Genomic DNA, 20,389 nt, shown 5'->3' with positions numbered 1-20,389 from the left:
AGAATTAATTAAAATATTATTTAGAATTTTATCGGATTAGGGGTAAAACAAGTTTTCGCCTACTTGATACAGCATTTGACGTATTGATCATAGGGTAAATAAGATCTATTTCTTTTTTCAAAAATATTTTATTTAACGGTACACATCAACCATAGCTTTTGCACCCAGATTTCTGATACAGACATTTTAGTATCTTCAAAAATACGGGAACTATTGATGTGATTTTTAATTCATCCCCTAAATTACTGTCTTCAAAGTTATTTACAACAAAGTTTGACTATTTTTACAATAAGATTCTTTTAGGATTGGGTTCGTAAGTTTGACCAATTTGGAATAAGAAGACAACTACTTCCTTGGCTGCTGTGCACCCTTAATTAATTTTTAAATCAAAATTACAACTCCAATACTTCTAACTTACGTGAAATTGTCCGAGGATTCCGAATATGACAAAATTGAGACCAAAAAGTGCCGTCTTCTTGGCCTACAGGGCAAAAACTAACGTTGTAAAATGTTTGTTCTAGAAAAATCGTAAAACTATGAGAAAAACTGCAATTGGCCAAAAAGTTAATACCGTAGGCTTATAATCCATGAAATTCCCTAACTTTTGACCTATGGGAGTATGGGTGTTGGAGGCTGTTGCCAAAAGTTATTAAGGTTTTAAAAAAATCCATTTTTAACACTAATTTGCAAAAGCTATGAGAAAAAGTCAAACCAATCCTGGATGTCTGTAGCACATTTTGAAGGGCTTTAAAAGACCTTTCGAATGCATCTAAGAGAGTTGGAATTGATTTTGATTGATTTTTCATGTGTTTTGGACCTCAAACTTCAATGCCCGTTTTACCCCACTTCCCTTTGTCGTAGAGGGCTCATATTTGGCATGAGTTCATCTCATGTATAGACAAACAAACCCTGAAAGTTTCATCCAAATCGGAGCACCTCGATACGACCTGTTCCACATCGGTGAAAAATTCGCTCTTAAGTTAAATTAAGTTAAATTAAGTTAAATTAAAGTCGATAAAGTTAAATTAAGTTAAATTCAGTTAAATTAAGTTAAATTAAGTTAAATTAAGTTAAATAAAGTTAAATTCAGTTAAATTAAGTTAAATTCAAATAAATTCAGTTAAATTAAAATAAGTTAAATTAAGTTTAATTAAGTTAAATTAAGTTAAATTAAGTTAAATTAAGTTAAATTAAGTTAAATTAAGTCAAATTAAGTTAAATTAAGATAAATTAAGTTCAATTAAGTTAAATTAAGTTAAATTAAGTTAAATTAAGTTAAATTAAGTTAAATTAAGTTAAATTAAGTTAAATTAAGTAAATTAAGTTAAATTAAGTTAAATTAAGTTAAATTAGGTTAAATTAAGTTAAATTAAGTTAAATTAAGTTACATTCAGATAAATTAAGTTAAATTAAGTTAAATTAAAGTCAATTAAGTTAAATTAAGTTAAATTAAGTTAAATTAAGTTAAATTAAGTTAAATTAAGTAAAATTAAGTAAAATTAAGTTGAATTAAGTTAAATTAAATTTAATTAAGTTGAATTAAGATAAATTAAGTTAAATAAAGTAAAATTAAGTAAAATTAAGTTGAATTAAATAAAATTATGTTAAATTAAGTTGAATTAATTAAAATCAAGTTTGAGTAAGTTAAATTAAGTTAAATCAAAATGATTAAGCTTAATTAAGTTGAATTAAGTTGAATTAAGATGAATTAAGTTGAATTAAGTTGAATAAAGTTAAATTATGTTAATTTTAATTTGTATATTTGTATTTTTGTATTTTTGTATTTTTGTAGTTTTGTATTTTTGTATTTTTGTATTTTAGTATTTTTGTATTTTAGTATTTTAGTATTTTAGTATTTTAGTATTTTAGTATTTTAGTATTTTAGTATTTCAGTATTTTAGTATTTTAGTATTTTAGTATTTTAGTATTTTAGTATTTTAGTATTTTAGTATTTTAGTATTTTAGTATTTTAGTATTTTAGTATTTTAGTATTTTAGTATTTTAGTATTTTAGTATTTTAGTATTTTAGTATTTTAGTATTTTAGTATTTTAGTATTTTAGTATTTTAGTATTTTAGTATTTTAGTATTTTAGTATTTTAGTATTTTAGTATTTTAGTATTTTAGTATTTTAGTATTTTAGTATTTTAGTATTTTAGTATTTTAGTATTTTAGTATTTTAGTATTTTAGTATTTTAGTATTTTAGTATTTTAGTATTTTAGTATTTTAGTATTTTAGTATTTTAGTATTTTAGTATTTTAGTATTTTAGTATTTTAGTATTTTAGTATTTTAGTATTTTTGTATTTTTGTATTTTTGTATTTTTGTATTTTTGTATTTTTGTATTTTTGTATTTTTGTATTTTTGTATTTTTGTATTTTTGTATTTTTGTATTTTTGTATTTTTGTATTTTTGTATTTTTGTATTTTTGTATTTTTGTATTTTTGTATTTTGTATTTTTGTATTTTTGTATTTTTGTATTTTTGTATTTTTGTATTTTGTATTTTTGTATTTTTGTATTTTGTATTTTTGTATTTTTGTATTTTTGTATTTTTGTATTTTGTATTTTGTATTTTGTATTTTTGTATTTTTGTATTTTTGTATTTTTGTATTTTTGTATTTTGTATTTTTGTATTTTTGTATTTTTGTATTTTGTATTTTTGTATTTTGTATTTTGTATTTTTGTATTTTTGTATTTTTGTATTTTGTATTTTTGTATTTTTGTATTTTTGTATTTTTGTATTTTTGTATTTTTGTATTTTTGTATTTTTGTATTTTTGTATTTTTGTATTTTTGTATTTTTGTATTTTTGTATTTTTGTATTTTTGTATTTTTGTATTTTTGTATTTTTGTATTTTGTATTTTGTATTTTTGTATTTTTTTGTATTTTTGTATTTTGTATTTTTGTATTTTTGTATTTTGTATTTTGTATTTTTGTATTTTTGTATTTTTTTATTTTTGTATTTTTGTATTTTTGTATTTTTGTATTTTTGTATTTTTGTATTTTTGTATTTTTGTATTTTTGTATTTTTGTATTTTTGTATTTTTGTATTTTTGTATTTTGTATTTTTGTATTTTGTATTTTTGTATTTTTGTATTTTTGTATTTTTGTATTTTTGTATTTTGTATTTTGTATTTTTGTATTTTTGTATTTTTGTATTTTTGTATTTTTGTATTTTTGTATTTTTGTATTTTTGTATTTTTGTATTTTTGTATTTTTGTATTTTTGTATTTTTGTATTTTTGTATTTTTGTATTTTTGTATTACTGTATTTTTTTTTAATTTGTCATTAGAATAACAAAGCCGTACTATAAGGATGATCAACTATAACATAGTTTAAAAAGCCTGGAAACTATTGAAACATCCAAAAAACTTGCTGGACTACCAAAAAACGTACCAAGAATAGCGGAAAATCATGCTACACCAGCAAAAAGCAAACAACTTTACAGGCAGCAAGGGATTTTTAAAATGATTTCGAAATTACAAGTTAAAACAGTCGAAAAATTAGCTGGACTTACCGAAAAACGAAGCAAGAACAAAAAAGAAACGAGCTAAATCAGCCAAAAGGCTGGGTGAATAATGCGTGCTTTGCAGGCAGCAATTGAGGCTTTTGAAAAAAAACTTGTAGAAATAGTGGAAAAATTAGCTATTCCAACCAAAACACCTACCAAGAATAGTGGCAAAGTTAGCTAAACTAGCTAAAAAGATGTGTGAAAATACCTGGCTTCGCAGCCATCAATGGAAAATTTTGAGAATGATTCCAAAAAAACTAGTTGAAACAGAGGTGGGAGAAGTTATCTAGTAATGTACTAAAAAGTTATCTAGTAAAGTACTAAAACTTGAAAAACATCGCCACTAGATAACTTTTTAGTACAGAAGTTATCTAGTAGCGATGTTTTTTTAAAAACAAAGAATTTACTAGATAACCAAGCTACTAGATAACTTCTCCAATATTTTAACTTACTAGATAACTTTGAAACATTTTTAATTTTTTTCTGAAATTACTAGATAACCATGCTACTAGATAACTTCTAAAAAAAAAAAAATTCTCCAACTAGATAACTGAAATTCGACCAATATTTTTTGGCATACTAGATAACTTTGGAACATTTTTAAATAATTTCTGAATTTACTAGATAACCAAGCTACTAGATAACTTCTAAAAAAAAATCAGATATTTTTGGCTTACTAGATAACTTCGGAATATTTTTTAATAATTCCTGAAATTACTCGATAACCAAGCTACTAGATAACTTCTAAAAAAAAATATTAAATATATTTAGCTTCCCGGATGAACGAGGATGATTTAGTGACCATAAAGAAACATTAAATTACTTTATGGGAAATAATAATGATTTGTCAAATTGTTGGTTCAAAAATATGGTGGTGATGTTTTCACGAATAGTTAGTATTTGGAAAATTGTAAATTTAATTTTTAAATACTGCAAGAATTTGATCATATTCTTGATAATGAATGGATTATTTGACAGATATTTCTTAAATTTCTCGACAAGTATTTGCTGTACACTAAAAAAATAGAATATAACTTGGAACGACATTGTGAATTGAATAGAAAATAGTATTTATGTTTGTGCATTTGGGCGGTTTCGGCATAAACCAAATAGTATAAATTGAAAGCAATGAAATAAACTTTTTTTTTATTTTTATTTACATTGTTTTTAGTCGGTGTAGGAAAAAAAAGTTTGTTCGGATTTTTTGTAGCACTCGTTACGGATAGCCGTTTCATAATAGTTTCATAATAGTTTCCGGGATTTTCACGTCCTCCATAATTCAGACCAGATTCTCGGGATTTTTCGAGCCGTTGCCATCATGACGGTCGTCGCTGGCGCCAATTAGGTACGTCCCGCCACAACAACATTTCTGTCATCGTCGTAGTTGTTGTTGTTATCATAGTACCTACGGGTGCAATAAATATTATTATTTTGAATCATGTTGTCATTGTCTAACTTACTATTCGACTAAATTAACTAATCCTCCTCCTCCTCCTCCTCCTCCTTAACACAGGCATCGACCGACTAATCGGCAGACTAAATCGGCCCACTGCAACCGACGAAATCGTTTGATTAATCGATGCATTAAAACGGTGTTCAACCGGAATGAACCTACTGCCAAGGCTCTTCCAACACATATTTACACCATGTGTAGCCCCCCCGGAAGTAATTGCCACAAATTTAAAAAAAAAAATAACCTCAAATCTCTTCGCTCCCTCACATAACGATTGATGTTCCGGAAATACGGGAAGCTGTAGCAGAAACAAGTGGGTCATCATAAGCTATTTAGCCGCATGGGCCATCTTCCGGATCATCCAAGAGTTACGTATGTCCGGAAGACCTTTGTAACCTGGCTTTGTATTGAAGCACCTACAAAATTATATAAATTTCTAAAATAAACATCAATCTATCAAGATTACTATAAATTCCACTTACTGCTAAAACTAGTGCAATAAATGTTCGACTCTTGGTTCGACTTTATTTTAAACATACCCAAAATAACTGCTGTTAAATGAAATAATATAAAAACAAGTTGCCACCAAAATTTTCACTAAGTCCACTTTGTAAACAATACCAAAACCGATTTAATCAGTCTATTCGTAGGCCGATTCTGTAGGGACCGATTTAGTCTGGAATTTCGTCGGTTTTGAGAACTGTCAAATTTCTATGGGGAACCGTCAAAACAAAAAGCATGTCTTTTTTTTTCATAAAATTATTTTTATTAGGTCCTTTTCGGTACTGGGACCTGGTTAGGACCGAGTCGGCTTTTGTAATTACATTTGACTTAATAATTACAGAGGATCTTGTGTGTAAATGTTAGTGGGAGGGGAGCCGATTACCCGCGGCCTACTCGGGGTTAGTATTAAAAAAGCATGTCTAAGGAGATAAAAATAACAAATTTTGCTTGTAATTTTGTGTTGATTTCTTTGGAAACCCGGATGTTTCGCGAGTGGTTCCGACATCGCTAAACGGAAACGAATGTTGATCGAGCAACTTTACCGAAAGTTCGGGCACGGACGTCCGTGGTTCGGGTTCATCTCACTGTAATTCAAAATTACCGTACAGTTCGGTAAAAAGTCCAACACCCCAACACCGAATTACTTATTTTGACCAATTTTATGAACATTCACCTTGAATCACCGATTTTCTGCGATTTTTCCTGCTCCAGGCGCATCTCAATTTTGAGATCGAGCTGCCCATCTCAATTTTGAGATCGAGTTGGTCATCTCAACGTTGAGTGGTTTCACTTTTAGCCGGTTTGCGACATTCATCTCAAAATTGAGATCGCCTGGTTAGCGTGCATGAGGTTTGACGTTTCTGCTCGGATCAAAACTTGAATGTTTTGGTTTTTATATACACTAAGACTGTCTGCAGCGCGAAGTTTTATAATTGGGTACTAAAGCCCTATGTCAATTTTTATGTACAACGGTAAAAAACACGATTAAAAACCATTTCTGATCACTTTTTTTCATTTTAACGCAAAAAAAATAATGACAAGACAACATTTTTTCGATGGATCAACTATGGTCCCCTTGGAACGAGCTGTCAAGTAGGAGCTTTTCTGTCAAGAAGGACCGCTAGGATAATTTTTCAAAATTGATTTAAAAATCAATTTAAAACTCTTTGTGGTCGTACAAAGGGTCATTGTACTCAGAAAAATAAGCTTTATCGCTGTAAACAATAATATCAGCAATCTTAGCTTCATTTTAGGACCCAATTGTTTCAAATTACGAGCAGTTTTAAATTTTTAGAACTGGCGGAAATGAAACTAAAACACGGTGCTCGCAACGCGCTGATCTAAATGTTGTTTCAAAAAAATGCTTTTAATTGTGTGCGTATGATTATCAACACAGCATCATAGTGTGTGTGTAAGAATACGTGGATATCTTTATATATCTGATTTTTTTTTGAAACTGAGTTCTATTCCAGTTCCAAACCGTCTCACGTTTGAAACAAACTCGTCGAGCAGTTTTATTCCGGTTTCAAAATACTGCTCGAAAAATAAAACTGCAACTCCGCGTTGCGCGTGGTCTGTTTTAGTTCTATTTGAAAAATGAAACAGCTAGAACAAAGTAGAGCCGCGTTGCAACCAGTCTAAAGTTCAACCACATTTTGCTTTTCGATTGAAATCTCGTTTTAAGTGCTCATTCAGGCCCAAATATAAACCAATTTTCCCCCCACCGGAACAAGGACACGTGAGTAATCTTTGAGGAGGAAAATGTTCCTAGAATAATGGTTTTTATTTTATTAGAAACGGTAAGACTGCCTCGACCGGTCCCAAGCAGCGGATCAAACCGGAATGTAACAAAGATGGCAAGGCGGGTGCCGGCCGGGACAAGAGTGCCTTCATTCAAACATCCGGCATCTTCTCGGAAGGGTTGGCCAAGCGATCGCGCTACGAAAAGATGAACAATTCATCGCGGGAACCGGGCGAAGCCATGCGGAGACCGGTGCTGCGCTCGGAGATCAAGGTCGACCCGGAGGAGGAAAGAAAACGGATTTGCGACTTGTTTGGTGAGCCGGATGAGGAGGAAGGACTGTTGTCCTCGGAGGAGTGAAAAGTACGACGCCAACATGCCGGTCAAGCTGGACAACTGTGAGTAGAGTTCGTGGTTGGTTCTTTTATGGTGTTTAGTTTATAATTTGTATCGATTTCAGTGGACTACAAAATTAAACCAAATGCCGCCGGCCTTCTAAAGGTCGAGGTCAAGGTCGAACTGCTCAAACAGGAACCGGAACTGTCAACAGCTAGATGATCAGCTCGGACAAGAACAACTATTGCGTGGGGCACGTTCTGGACTCGGGCGAGATTCCGGATGCGCTCAAAGCAGCTCGTTCCCGTTCGGCATCTTTGACCACTTTGACACATTCTACTCCACGATCGACCATGCGGGCCAACCGGCCAGCTGTCGGGTACGACCCTGTTGCGCGCGAAGAAGGTTTCAGATGAGCTGGTTCAGTCGGAACTACCGCAGGCGGACCGGGTGGTGGTGAGGTGGAGGACTGGGCCAACAAGCGGAACCGGTATATCATGTAGCTGTACGATCTGTTTCAACTGCCGCCTCGGCTTACTTGTTTGAGATCAAGGGAACCGAAAGTGGAATGCAGCAGAATGAGCAGTTCCAGTGCAGTGGGAACGAACCGTACGACGCGCTGACGCGGAAGGACTTGGTGCAGCATTTACGCGGGTCACGTCAGGCTGGACTTGCCCAAAGAGAGAGAGAGAGTGAGTAATTTTTTTATAACGTTCTGTTTTGATAAACTCACAGTTTGTATTTTACACCAAAAACATATATGTTGTGAAAGGCTATTCCACAAAGCGCTCTCTCTCTCTCTCTCTCTCTCTCTCTCTCTCTCTCTCTCTCTCTCTCTCTCTCTCTCTCTCTCTCTCTCTCTCTCTCTCTCACTTAGTAATTATATTTCTGTTTTCGCCCGTCACGCGCAGCGACAAACAAAAGAAGTCTGCGCTGAAAGTTGACAAGTCAAAACTCTTCTTGTTTTGGTGCGTTTCGTCGTGGTCGTCTCGGTTCGCGGTTGTTTATCAGCACCTTCACTATTGTGACACGTCTGCTGTAAACAGATAGGACGTGTCACAAGATAGCACACAAGCGACGGTTCGTGTGTTGTTTTTTCAAAAGTGAGTGTAAAAAGAATTGCTTTCCATCCTCACAGCAAGTATTGGTTGCGTTTGTTTACATCCGTGAGCAGCTAGAAAAAAAAAGATCGAAGCCGCCGAGGAGGAAAACAAGGAAACAACACAAGAAGACAATTGAGTGGTTTTCCGGATCGTTTGTTTTCAGAAGAATCTGCTTCTAGAGTGCTACGTGAAACTCCAGCAGTTTTGTTTACTTCCCGGAAATGACCGTTCGAATCAACCAAAACAAATCAACCGGAAAACCAATTTTAATGCAAACAAACTTGTTGTTTCAGATTTCGACGAAAAGTACCTTTCCAGATTTTTGATTCCAATTCCGGCTGCCACCAACAAGGATGAGTTTTTAGCGACAGATTCTCTCGGTGAATCCCGAATTGTGTGGACCTGATCTTGTGCATTCTAGTCGACACTGTCGAGGACGGTCGTGGGCAAAGTTTGACGCGGTCAATTAGACAGGTATATTTAGCTTATCTTCCCTCCTCCTCCTCGTCCTCCTCTTCAGTAACATTTGAAAGGGTTAATACTCTTACGACCTTTCATTTCATGTGTTTTAGTGGAATTAAGGCCTTAAGAGCATGTCGTTAAATCTACCTCTCGGAATTGATACTTTGTGATTTCTTTTTTTATTCCACAGGACTGAAATCCGGATATCAATCTAGGTTTCTATGTAGGAGAAGAAACCTAATTGTTCTTACAAAGGTGGGACGAGGAGATTTATTTTTTATTTCCATTTTCTTTTTTATGTCAAGCCCATTCTTTGCCCATCAAACATAATTCAGATAAATCAGAAGTACTCTGTTTGATTTGCGCTTACAAATTATGTTCTCTAAATTCTCTCATTTCTAATAATAATCTAATAAATTCTAATGTGAAACTCGATTAATTTGCAGGTTTTGTATCAAGGATGTAATTTATTCAACGTAGAGTGGAATATCACCATTGGACTTGAATATTTTATTGTAAATAAGTACATTTTGGCTTATTTTTTTGTTTTTCAAGGTTTGTACCTGAAGCCTGCTTTGATCTGAACCTGAATTTCGTTAAGTGCAAGACCATCAGGGACGACACGCTCTCATCAACCAGCGGTCCCACTTTTATCTAAACTCGAAGCTTCCGAACTACTAATAACCGGCATGGTACAGCTGCGCCGTTTCCTATCGCAAGCGATTTCAAGTCAAGGATGGAGCTGGCATCGAAAATGCAACCGTTGCGCTGGATGGGGCGTACGACATTGATCAACCTCCTGCTGTAGGAAATTTCCTTGAGATTTGTCGAGCTTAGATTTTTTGTTTTTGGACAAGACAAACCTCTAGACACTGACTAATTCGATCATTGTACTACTAAAATGACAAAATATATTAAAATATTTGGACAAAGTAAAACTGCACTGTTTTTTTGCTCAAAATTCCGAAAATCCTTGAAAAAATTGATGTTAATTCGAATTGTTACAACTATTTCCCAAAATGTATCGCGTCATGAAAAATCACTCAAATAACTATTTAAAACCATAAAAATACCATTTGAGAAATGGTGAAATCTCTAAAATATATACGCAAAAATGAACTTTCAGAAAGCATTTGACAAAGTGTCACTAGAAGAAAAAATCAAATAGTGAATATTGCTAACAACATATATGGGGAATAGTTCACTATTTGAGAGACGGTGAGGAATTAAAAAAATGACTTACCAAATAGTGGCTATACAATTGGGTAAAATGTTGATTGAATATTTAACAAATGATTTTCAAACGGTTTTTTTCTATGCGGGTTACCAGATAACCAAGCTACTAGATAACTTCTCCAAAAAAATTCCAATATTTTTGGTTTACTAGATAATTTCGGAATATTTTTTCATAATTTCTGAAATTATTTAATAACTAAGCTACTAGATAACTTCTCTAAAAATTTGTTTATATATTTTCAGCTTACTAGATAACTTCGGAAAATTTTTAAATAATTTCTGAAAATACTAGATAACCAAGCTACTAGATAACTTCTCAAAAAAAATGCAATGTTTTGGCTTACTAGATAACTTCGGAATATTTTTTAATAATTTCTGAAATTACTAGATAACCAAGCTATTAGATAACTTCTCCAAAAAAAATTCAATTTTTTGGCTTACTAGATAACTTCGGAAAATTTTTAAATAATTTCTGAAAATACTAGATAACCAAGCTACTAGATAACTTCTCCAAAAAAAATGCAATGTTTTGGCTTACTAGATAACTTCGGAATATTTTTTAATAATTTCTGAAATTACTAGATAACCAAGCTACTAGATAACTTCTCCAAAAAAAAAGGAATGTTTTGGCTTACTAGATAACTTCGGAATATTTTTTAATAATTTCTGAAATTACTAAATAACCAAGCTACTAGATAACTTCTCCCAAAAAAATATAAATATTTTTAGCTTACTAGATAACTTCGGAATATGTTTAAATAATTTCTGAAGTTACTAGATTCCCAAGCTACTAGATAACTTCTCCAAAATTATTTTAAAATATTTTTAGCTTACTAGATAACTTCAGAATATTTTTAAATAATTTCTGAAATTACTAGATAACCAAGCTACTAGATAACCTCTCCAAAAAAAATGCAATGTTTTGGCTTACTAGATAACTTCGGAATATTTTTAAATAATTTCTGAATTTACTAGATAACCAAGCTACTAGATAACTTCTCCAAAAAAAATTCCAATATTTTTGGTTTACTAGATAACTTCGGAATATTTTTAAATAATTTCTGAAATTATTAGATAACCAAGCTACTAGATAACTTCTCCAAAAAAAAATGCAATGTTTTGGCTTACTAGATAACTTCGGAATATTTTTAATAATTTCTGAAATTACTAGATAACTTCTCCAAAATTATTTTAAAATATTTTTAGCTTACTAGATATCTTCGGAATATTTTTTAATAATTTCTGAAGTTACTAGATAACCAAGCTACTAGATAACTTCTCCAACAAAAAAAAAATATTGGAGAAGTTATCTAGTAGCTTGGTTATCTTGTAAATTATATGTTTTTAAAAAACATCGCTACTAGATAACTTCTATACTAAAAAGTTATCTAGTCGCGATGTTTTTCAAGTTTTAGTTCTTTACTAGATAACTTTTTAGTACATTACTAGATAACTTCTCCCACCTCCGCTGCCCCCAGTGTCTTGCGAACCTTCGTGGTGAACGGACACTAGAGCTGCGGTATTTTTTACTACCTAAGCTCAGAGTTATTTCAAACAAAATTCACAGTCTATTTAAAGACTACCTGAGTTACTTTCCAAAATTCTAAACAGTCTTTTCAAGACTAACCCCACCTGAAATTTTGTTGTATTTTACAAACGAAGCCATCTTTTTAAGAGAACTTTGCTTGCAAAATGCGTCAAAACAAAGGTAAACGCAAATCTTCTGAAGATTTGGTCGTTACGTCGGTGAAGCGTTTGAACGCTAAATCGGCTAACGGAAACAGAAAAGAAAACAGCCTCATCCGAGGTCTGATTCTGATTCTGAAAGTGAGGTCAATTCTCCAATTCCATTGGCAAACGGTTTCGGTGTTTTATCCGAAACTGTGGACAAGGATCCTTCTCCTCGTACTGAGCCTTCTGCCGTCGAGAAACGAGTAAAGGCTCCGCCAATTGTAGTGACTTCCGTCTCCGATTTGGCCAGCTTTCGAACGCAACTGAAGAATTGCAAGGAAACTTGCAATTTAAAGGTTTCGTTCCAGCTTGGTCGAAGAGGAGAATGTCGCTTGTTGACGGAATCTTTACAAGATCACCAAACTTTTGTTGGTTATTTGAAAAACCACAAACACAATTTCTACACGTATGAGACCAAGAATGCTCGTCCATTCAAGGCGGTCCTGAAAGGTCTCTCCAACGACTTGTCGGTGGATGAGATCAAAAACGAACTTAAGGTGTTGCTTGGCTTTGCCCCATCCCAAGTAATACCAATGAAGAAAAAATCAAACGGGAATATTTCTCGCTTTGGTTTGACTTCACAATTTTATCTGATTCATTTCAACAGAAATGAAATCAACAATTTGAAACTTTTGAACAAAGTTCAGTTTTTGTTCCATGTACGGGTAAAGTGGGAGCATTTTAAGAAACATGGCGGTAATGGCCAGAATCTGACCCAGTGCCGGCGTTGCCAGGCATTCGGTCACGGTACTGATCATTGCGCCATGGTTCCAAAATGCATGGTTTGCGGGGATTCTTCTCACGACAAGGACAATTGTCCCGTGAAAGAAGTCACCCAATTTAAATGTGCAAATTGTGGTGGAAATCACAAATCAAATTTCTGGGATTGCCCCATCAGAAAAAAGGTTTTGGATTCTCGTGCTAAGCATCAGCCGAAAACCAAACCGAAATTTTCTCAAAGTCAGGTTGTACCTGCATCTTTAAATCAAACGTTCGTGCTGTCTCACTCGAACAATACCCCTACCATGGAAAAGTTAGGTAACACAATGGTATTTCTTATGCCAACGTCGTTTCGGGTTCGGGTTCATCCACGAATTTTAAATCCTCTACCAATCTTCAAATTGGGCAGGTACCTCAAATTTCATTTGAAAATTTTTCTGCTGGCAACGCTTTGGGATCTTCTGATCTCGGCGATGTTACGTTTGAAAAATGACTTTTTGCAAAACTCACTGTTTGGTTTGATTCAAACAATGAGTAATGCTACATCCATGATGGAAGCTATCCAGATTGGATTAAAATTTGCGAATGATGTTGTTCTTACCCTGAAGTTTAATCATGGATCTAAGTAATTCCATCAATATTATGAATTTTAATGCTCGCTCTTTAAAAGCGAAAGAAAATGAATTTTTCAACTTTTACGAGTTCATAACGTGCATGTTGCTGTTATAACCGAAACATTTTTAAAAACTGGCACTTATTTGAAAAGTGATCCAGATTATAAAGTTATAACCAATAACAGAATGAATCGAAATGGCGGTGGAGTTGCAATAGTTATCCACCGTAGTATGACTTATAGCACGTTACGTGACTTTAAGTTAAAAGTTATTGAAAGTTTGGGCATTGAACTTGAAACTTCTTTTGGGAAAATTATGATTGCAGCTGCATATTTGCCTTTCAAATGCACTGGGGAAAATAAAAATTATTTCAAAGGGGATTTGAATAAACTTACTCGGCATAGATCTCGATTTTTGATCATCGGTGATTTTAATGCCAAACACCAATCTTGGAATAATTCAAAAGTAAATTCCAATGGTAAAATTCTATTCAGAGATTGCACTTCTGGTCTTTATTCGGTTTTATACCCGAATGGGCCAACTTGCTTTTCTTCTGTTAGAAATCCATCAACAATTGATTTGGTTTTGACAAATCAAAGTCAGTATTGTGGTCCTTTAGTGACTCATGCTGATTTTGATTCTGATCATCTTCCAGTAACTTTTTCACTTTCTCATGAAGCAGTTACCAGACCCAATAGTTCTGTGTTTAATTACCACAAAGCTAATTGGGACAGGTATCAGCATCATATTGAGAATAATTTAAATCATGATTTTGTTTTAGAAACCAAAGCTGATATTGATTCAGCCTTGGAATCTTTAACTAATGCAATTTTGGATGCTAGGAATATTGCTATTCCTAAAGTCCAAGTCAAATTTGATTCTCCCATTATTGATGACGATCTTCAGCTTCTGATTCGTCTGAAAAATGTTCGCCGAAGACAGTATCAACGTTCTCGTGATCCTGCACTGAAGCGAATTCAAAAGATTTGCAAAAGGTTATTGACCACAGATTCACTCTCCTGCGAAATGAAAAGTTCGCAAGAGATGTCGAACAAATTAAACCTTATTCCAAACCTTTTGGAAACTTTCAAAGGTTCTTAAGAAACCTCAAAACCAATCCCTTCTTTAAAAGATGGTGATAATATTCTATTAACTAATGGGGAGAAAGCTCAAAAACTTGCTCAGCAGTTTGAGAGTGCTCATAATTTCAACTTAAATGTTTTGAGTCCTATTGAAGATCAAATTTCAATAGAATTTCAGAATATTGTTGAACAAGAATTTTCATCAGATGAAGTTTTTAATACGGATCTGAATGAAATAAAATCTATTATCAAAAAATTTAAAAATATGAAAGCCCCTGGTGAGGATGGCATTTTTTACATTTTAATTAAAAAATTACCTGAAGCAACTTTAAGTAGCTTGGTCAAAATTTGCAACAAATGTTTTGATTTGGCATATTTTCCCAGTAGTTGGAAAAATGCCAAAGTAGTTCCGATTTTGAAACCGGATAAAAATCCTGCTGAAGCTTCAAGCTATCGGCCCATTAGTTTGCTTTCATCTATTAGTAAATTATTCGAAAGAATAATTCTTAATAGAATGATGACGCACATTAATGAAAATTCAATTTTCGCTGATGAGCAGTTTGGATTTCGCCTTGGGCATTCAACTACTCATCAGTTGTTGAGAGTTTCAAATTTAATTCGAAGCAACAAATCTGAGGGCTATTCTACTGGCGCTGCTCTTCTAGACATAGAAAAAGCATTTGACAGTGTTTGGCATAAAGGTTTGATTGCGAAATTGAAAAGGTTTAATTTTCCGATTTATATCGTGAAAATTATTCAAAATTATTTGACGGATCGTACTCTGCAGGTATGTTATCAGAATAGCAAATCTGATCAACTACCTGTACGTGCTGGCGTCCCTCAAGGAAGCATTTTGGGTCCAATTTTATACAATATTTTTACTTCTGACTTGCCTGATTTGCCCCCAGGATGTCAGAAATCACTTTTGCTGATGATACAAGCATCTCCGCCAAAGGTAGAAGCCTTCGTGTCATCACAAGAAGATTACAAAAGCTTGGATATTTTCAATTCTTATTTGAAAGAATGGAAAATTACTCCAAATGCTGCAAAAACTCAACTTATTATTTTCCCTCACAAACCAAGGGCTGATTTTCTTAAACCAAAAGTCATCACATTATAAAGATGAATGAGGTAAATTTAAAGTGGGAGGATCAAGTGAAATATCTTGGACTTGCTTTTGACAAAAACCTTACTTACAAGGATCACATTGAAAGTATCCAGGTTAAATGTAACAAATATATTAAATGTTTGTATCCACTTATAAACAGGAATTCTAGACTTTGTCTCAAGAATAAACTGTTAATTTATAAACAAATTTTCAGACCTGCCATGCTTTATGCTGTGCCGATCTGGACAAGCTGTTGCTTAACCAGGAAGAAAAAACTTCAGAGGATTCAGAACAAAATTCTGAAAATGATTCTGAAACTTCCTCCCTGGTTCAGCACCAGTGAACTTCATCAATTAGCCGAAGTTGACACTTTGGATGTTATGTCCAATAAGATAATTGATGCATTTCGACAAAAATCATTGCAGTCTTCAGCTGCATTGATCCGCTCTTTATATAGTTTATAAGTTAGTTTTAAGGTATCCCTTTTCCCTTTTGTACATGTAGGACCTCCTACATTTGAAATCACTGAATAGCGAAAGCTACAATATTTCATGAATAAATGAAAGTTGCTAGTATTTAAAATTGAGGTGAAAAGTCATCAATTGCGATTGGACACTCAATAATATTTTAACTGAATGAATGTACATGGAAAAGAAAAACTGAATAAATATAAATTAAAAAAAAAAAAAACCTCCGCTGCCCCAGAAAAGTAATCCTCTTGCTCAAGATGCTGCTGTGGATTAACGAGGAAAGGATTTTGGCGGATTCGCCAAGACAAGGACAAGGGTTTGTTTACGTTTTTGGTGCAGTAGTTTTCCACTGATTAACAACAGCCTGCGAATCGCCGCGGGTTGTAAGTGCGTATTTTGGCCGTGGGAATGTGCGTTCGTTGGTGTCGTTTTATGTGAGAGTTGCGAATTGTTGTTATTTATGTGAAAGTTGATGTTTTTGTGGCTCTGTGGAAGAAAAATTACGTTAGCGAAATCCTCCTGCCTACATGCCGCTTTTCATCGTTCCTCCTCCTACTCCTGCTGGTGATGTTAAGACGTGGATCAACGCCGGAATGATTTTGGCGATTTTGACAGTTTTCGGTGGAGGAAAACAGCAGTGTCGATTTGTTTTGGTTTTTGTCGTCGCGTCATCAGAATCGCGATTTGTGGGGAAACCGTATTTGATCCGTGTGTTTTCGCGAGTGTGCGTGTGATTGTTTACGTTTCTGCATCATGGTGGTGATTGGGGACTGGACGTGACACTGTGACATTGTTTCTATCGTTTTGGAGTGTCAGCGACAGAAGGATGAACCTTCCTCTTGTGATTCCGGAGGAGGTGATTCAATTGAGTGGCTCGAAAGCAGTTTCACGGAGGAGGATGAGTCCACCTGAAGCGGCTACAGATGTTGTTTCTACTAGTCAAGCCGACTAATATTTTTCGACGATTTTTAAAACTCAGATAAGTATTGCTTGTTTTCTTTTTCTTTGTTTACTATTGAATTTTTAATTATTCCATAAATTTTGTTTGAGAATTGATGCTTTGTTTTTTATTTTCTCTTACAGATCTACTAACGGGCATTTTCTGGACATTCGGCTTCTAGTATTTTGTTTAGTTTGACCAATCAGCTGCAAAAATGGATTGTGCTGCAATCATATGCTCTCTGGATGCATTTGAAGAGGATTAACAAGGTATGTACGAGAATTATTATTTCAAAGTGAACCTATCACTTCAGTTTAGAAATTCTTTCAAACATTTCAATGTTTGTTTAGCAAAGTTTAGTTTTTCATTCTGTTATTTATGCTGATTTTGAATACACATTATTGACTTTTGACAGATTGATATAAAATTCTTAAAATAAATTATTTATTGATATTGCATATATTTTTTTATTCTTTCCTCTAAAGACCATATTTTTGTTTATTTTTTTTTTGTTTGGGAATTTTATAAATTTAAATGTTTTAATGTGATTTTCTAGTAAAATTTATTTTTATTAATTAAGCCTAAAATTAAAAACTATAGCAAACAATCAGCTGGAAGACTAAACATAATGACAATCTAAATTTTTAAAAATATTTGTATACAGTCATCCCTCATATTAGGAACAGTTCACAGATCGGCCAATATTCAAAAAATCATAGAAAATCGATAATTGAACATAATGATTCGCTTTTACCTTCATTTGAAAGCTGTTTTGCGATCTTTCGAATGCTGTATCGAACAACTGCAAATTTTATCGTTTTATATCAAGTTTTTGAAGAAAAACTTTGACCCTTGAAATCTACAAATTCGGAACACTTTTTTCTAACGATGTAAACAATCTTTTTTATCGCTCCAGGGGTACATATTTAAAAAAAAAATTACTTCACATTCTGAAACCAATAAAAACTCATGCTTAGTAATGTTTTATGAATGGTCTGCTAACTTTTTTTGTGAAAATATCAGTTAAATTCAGGTGTTCCACAATTGTGGGAGGCACAATAACATCCCATAATTATGGAACAGGCAATTTGGAAGCAGCATTTTGCTGCTCTGAATAAAATAGTCTCGAAATGCAGTTTTTTGTTTTAAAAGTACTACTTATATTAATGAAATAGCAAAAGAATGTCCAAATAAAGGTCCTAAAAATAGTAGGGTACACAGAAAAGATGCATTTGGCATGCTTTTGACAAATTATCACAAAAGTTGTTCCGAATATGTGGGATGACTGTATCATTTGCCGTATAATTCGAATTAATTCAATGTTTAGTGTGAATAAGTAAGGCTGGTACACATTTTATTTAAAGTTTTTGTCACTCCTCCCTTCGAAGTTTGCCCGAAAAATCAGGGGGCAACAAAAAATTACATCCAAAATTGCATACAACTAACAATATTAAAACAAATCAAACTTTTTGTAAAGCCAAGTCAAAGAAAAAGCTTCGAAAAACTGTACAATTGAACTAAACAAATCAATAATGCACTAATTTATTTGCATTGGCCGCTGAAAATTTTCCTGAAATTCTAGCAAACCTATTTGAAAGTGTAGAAATTTGTAAATATTGTCAAGGTGGAAGCGTTACAACTGGGCAACGTGGCTCGGTCTTATACAAACATTTAAATTTATAAAATTCCCAAAAAAAAAAAAAAAAAAATAAACAAAAATATGGTCTTTAAAAGAATCTAAAAAATATATGCAATCCTTATCAATAAATAATTTATTTTCAGAATTTTATATCAATCTGTCAAAAGTCAATAATGTGTATTCAAAATCAGCATAAATAACAGTATGAAAAACTGAACTTTGCTAAACAAACATTGAAATGTTTGAAAGAATTTCTAAACTGAAGTGATAGGTTCACTTTGAAATAATAATTCTCGTACTTACCTTGTTAATCCTCTTCAAATGCATCCAGAGAGCATATGATTGCAGCACAATCCATTTTTGCAGCTGATTGGTCAAAGTAAACAAAATTCTAGAAGCCGAATGTCCAGAAAATGCCCGTTGGTAGATCTGTAAGAGAAAATAAAACACAAAGCATCAATTCTCAAACAAAATTTATGGAATAATGAAAAATTCAATAGTAAACAAAGAAAAAGAAAACAAGCAATACTTATCTGAGTTTTAAAAATCGTCGAAAAATATTTGTCGGTTGACTAGTAGAACCAACATCTGTAGCCACTTCAGGTGAACTCATCTTCCTCCGTGAAACTGCTTGCGAGCCACACAATTTAATCATCTCCTCCGGAATCACAAGAGGAAGGTTCAGAAACGTAAACAATCACACGCGCACTCGCGAAAACACACCGACCAAATACGGTTCCTCCACAAATCGCGATTCTGATGACGCGACGACAAAAAACCAAAACAAATCGAAACTGCTGTTTTCCTCCACCGAGAACTGTCAAATTCGTCAAAATCATTCCGACGTTGATCCGCGTCTTGATAGCACCTGCTGGAGGAGGAGGAGGAATGATGACCAGCGACATGCAGGCAGGAGGATTTCGATTCTGCGAACTGCGGCTTTGTAATGCACCCGCTAACGTAACTTTTTCTTCTCCAACGAGCCACAAAAACATCAACTTTCACATAAATAACAACATTTCGCAACTCTCATAAAACGACACCAACGAACGCACATTCCCACGGCCAAAATACGCACTTACAACCCGCGGCGATTCGCGGGCTGTTGTTAATCAGTGGAAAACTACTGCACCAAAAACGTAAACAAACCCTTGTCCCTTGTCCTGGCGAATCCGCCAAAATCCTTTCCTCGTTAATCCACAGCAGCCCCCCGCCACAAAAACACAAACAATCACTTAACCACAACATATCACGGCTCCCGAACGCCACGGAACGGACGAACACACACTCCCTCGGCCACAGAACGTACTCACAACCCGCGGCGATTCGCGGACTACAATTTATCCGTGGAAAACTACTGCGCGAAAACGTAAACAAACCAGCCCGCCACGAACGCAAAAGCTGTCTGTCTGCCGATTGCCGATTCCTGTCACGACATGTCGCGCGCGTGCGAGCAGTGAACGAGAAGAGAAAAGAGAGAGTGAGCGAGCGCGTGGGCTCATTTTGCGCTTTGCGATGAAATTTTATATGCGGTAAAATACTTTTTAATGTGATTAGTTTAACTAGTGTATTTAAAGTAAATTAAAGTGGAAAAAAAAGTCAATAAAAATGTCCATTAACAAAACTGCCATTTTAGCTAAGTCCCGCTTGAAAAAAAATAACCTTGTAAATCATCTCATAATCCCGGGTTTTCAAAAATATTCTAAGTGTAGGAAAAGTGAAATTTTGTCGAGGAGTGAA

At 33.6% G+C, this 20,389-nt stretch overlaps 1 protein-coding gene and 1 long non-coding RNA gene across 4 annotated transcripts in view; both read left to right on the top strand.

Annotated features, from left to right (window-relative positions):
- Window positions 1-20,389, top strand: part of LOC6051347 (dynamin) — a 515,697-nt gene that overhangs the window by 459,650 nt on the left and 35,658 nt on the right. The window lies entirely within an intron of this gene.
- LOC6053187 lies at window positions 7,545-9,912 on the top strand. The gene is made up of 3 exons (XR_005278512.1): window positions 7,545-7,606; window positions 7,669-8,236; window positions 9,665-9,912. It is a non-coding gene; the product is annotated as an uncharacterized LOC6053187 (long non-coding RNA).

This window comes from Culex quinquefasciatus, chromosome 3, assembly GCF_015732765.1.
Source record: "Culex quinquefasciatus strain JHB chromosome 3, VPISU_Cqui_1.0_pri_paternal, whole genome shotgun sequence".
In the NCBI taxonomy this organism is placed as follows: domain Eukaryota; kingdom Metazoa; phylum Arthropoda; class Insecta; order Diptera; family Culicidae; genus Culex; species Culex quinquefasciatus.
Note: the sequence above shows the minus strand (reverse complement) of the source record. Positions and strands in the feature narration are given on the sequence as shown.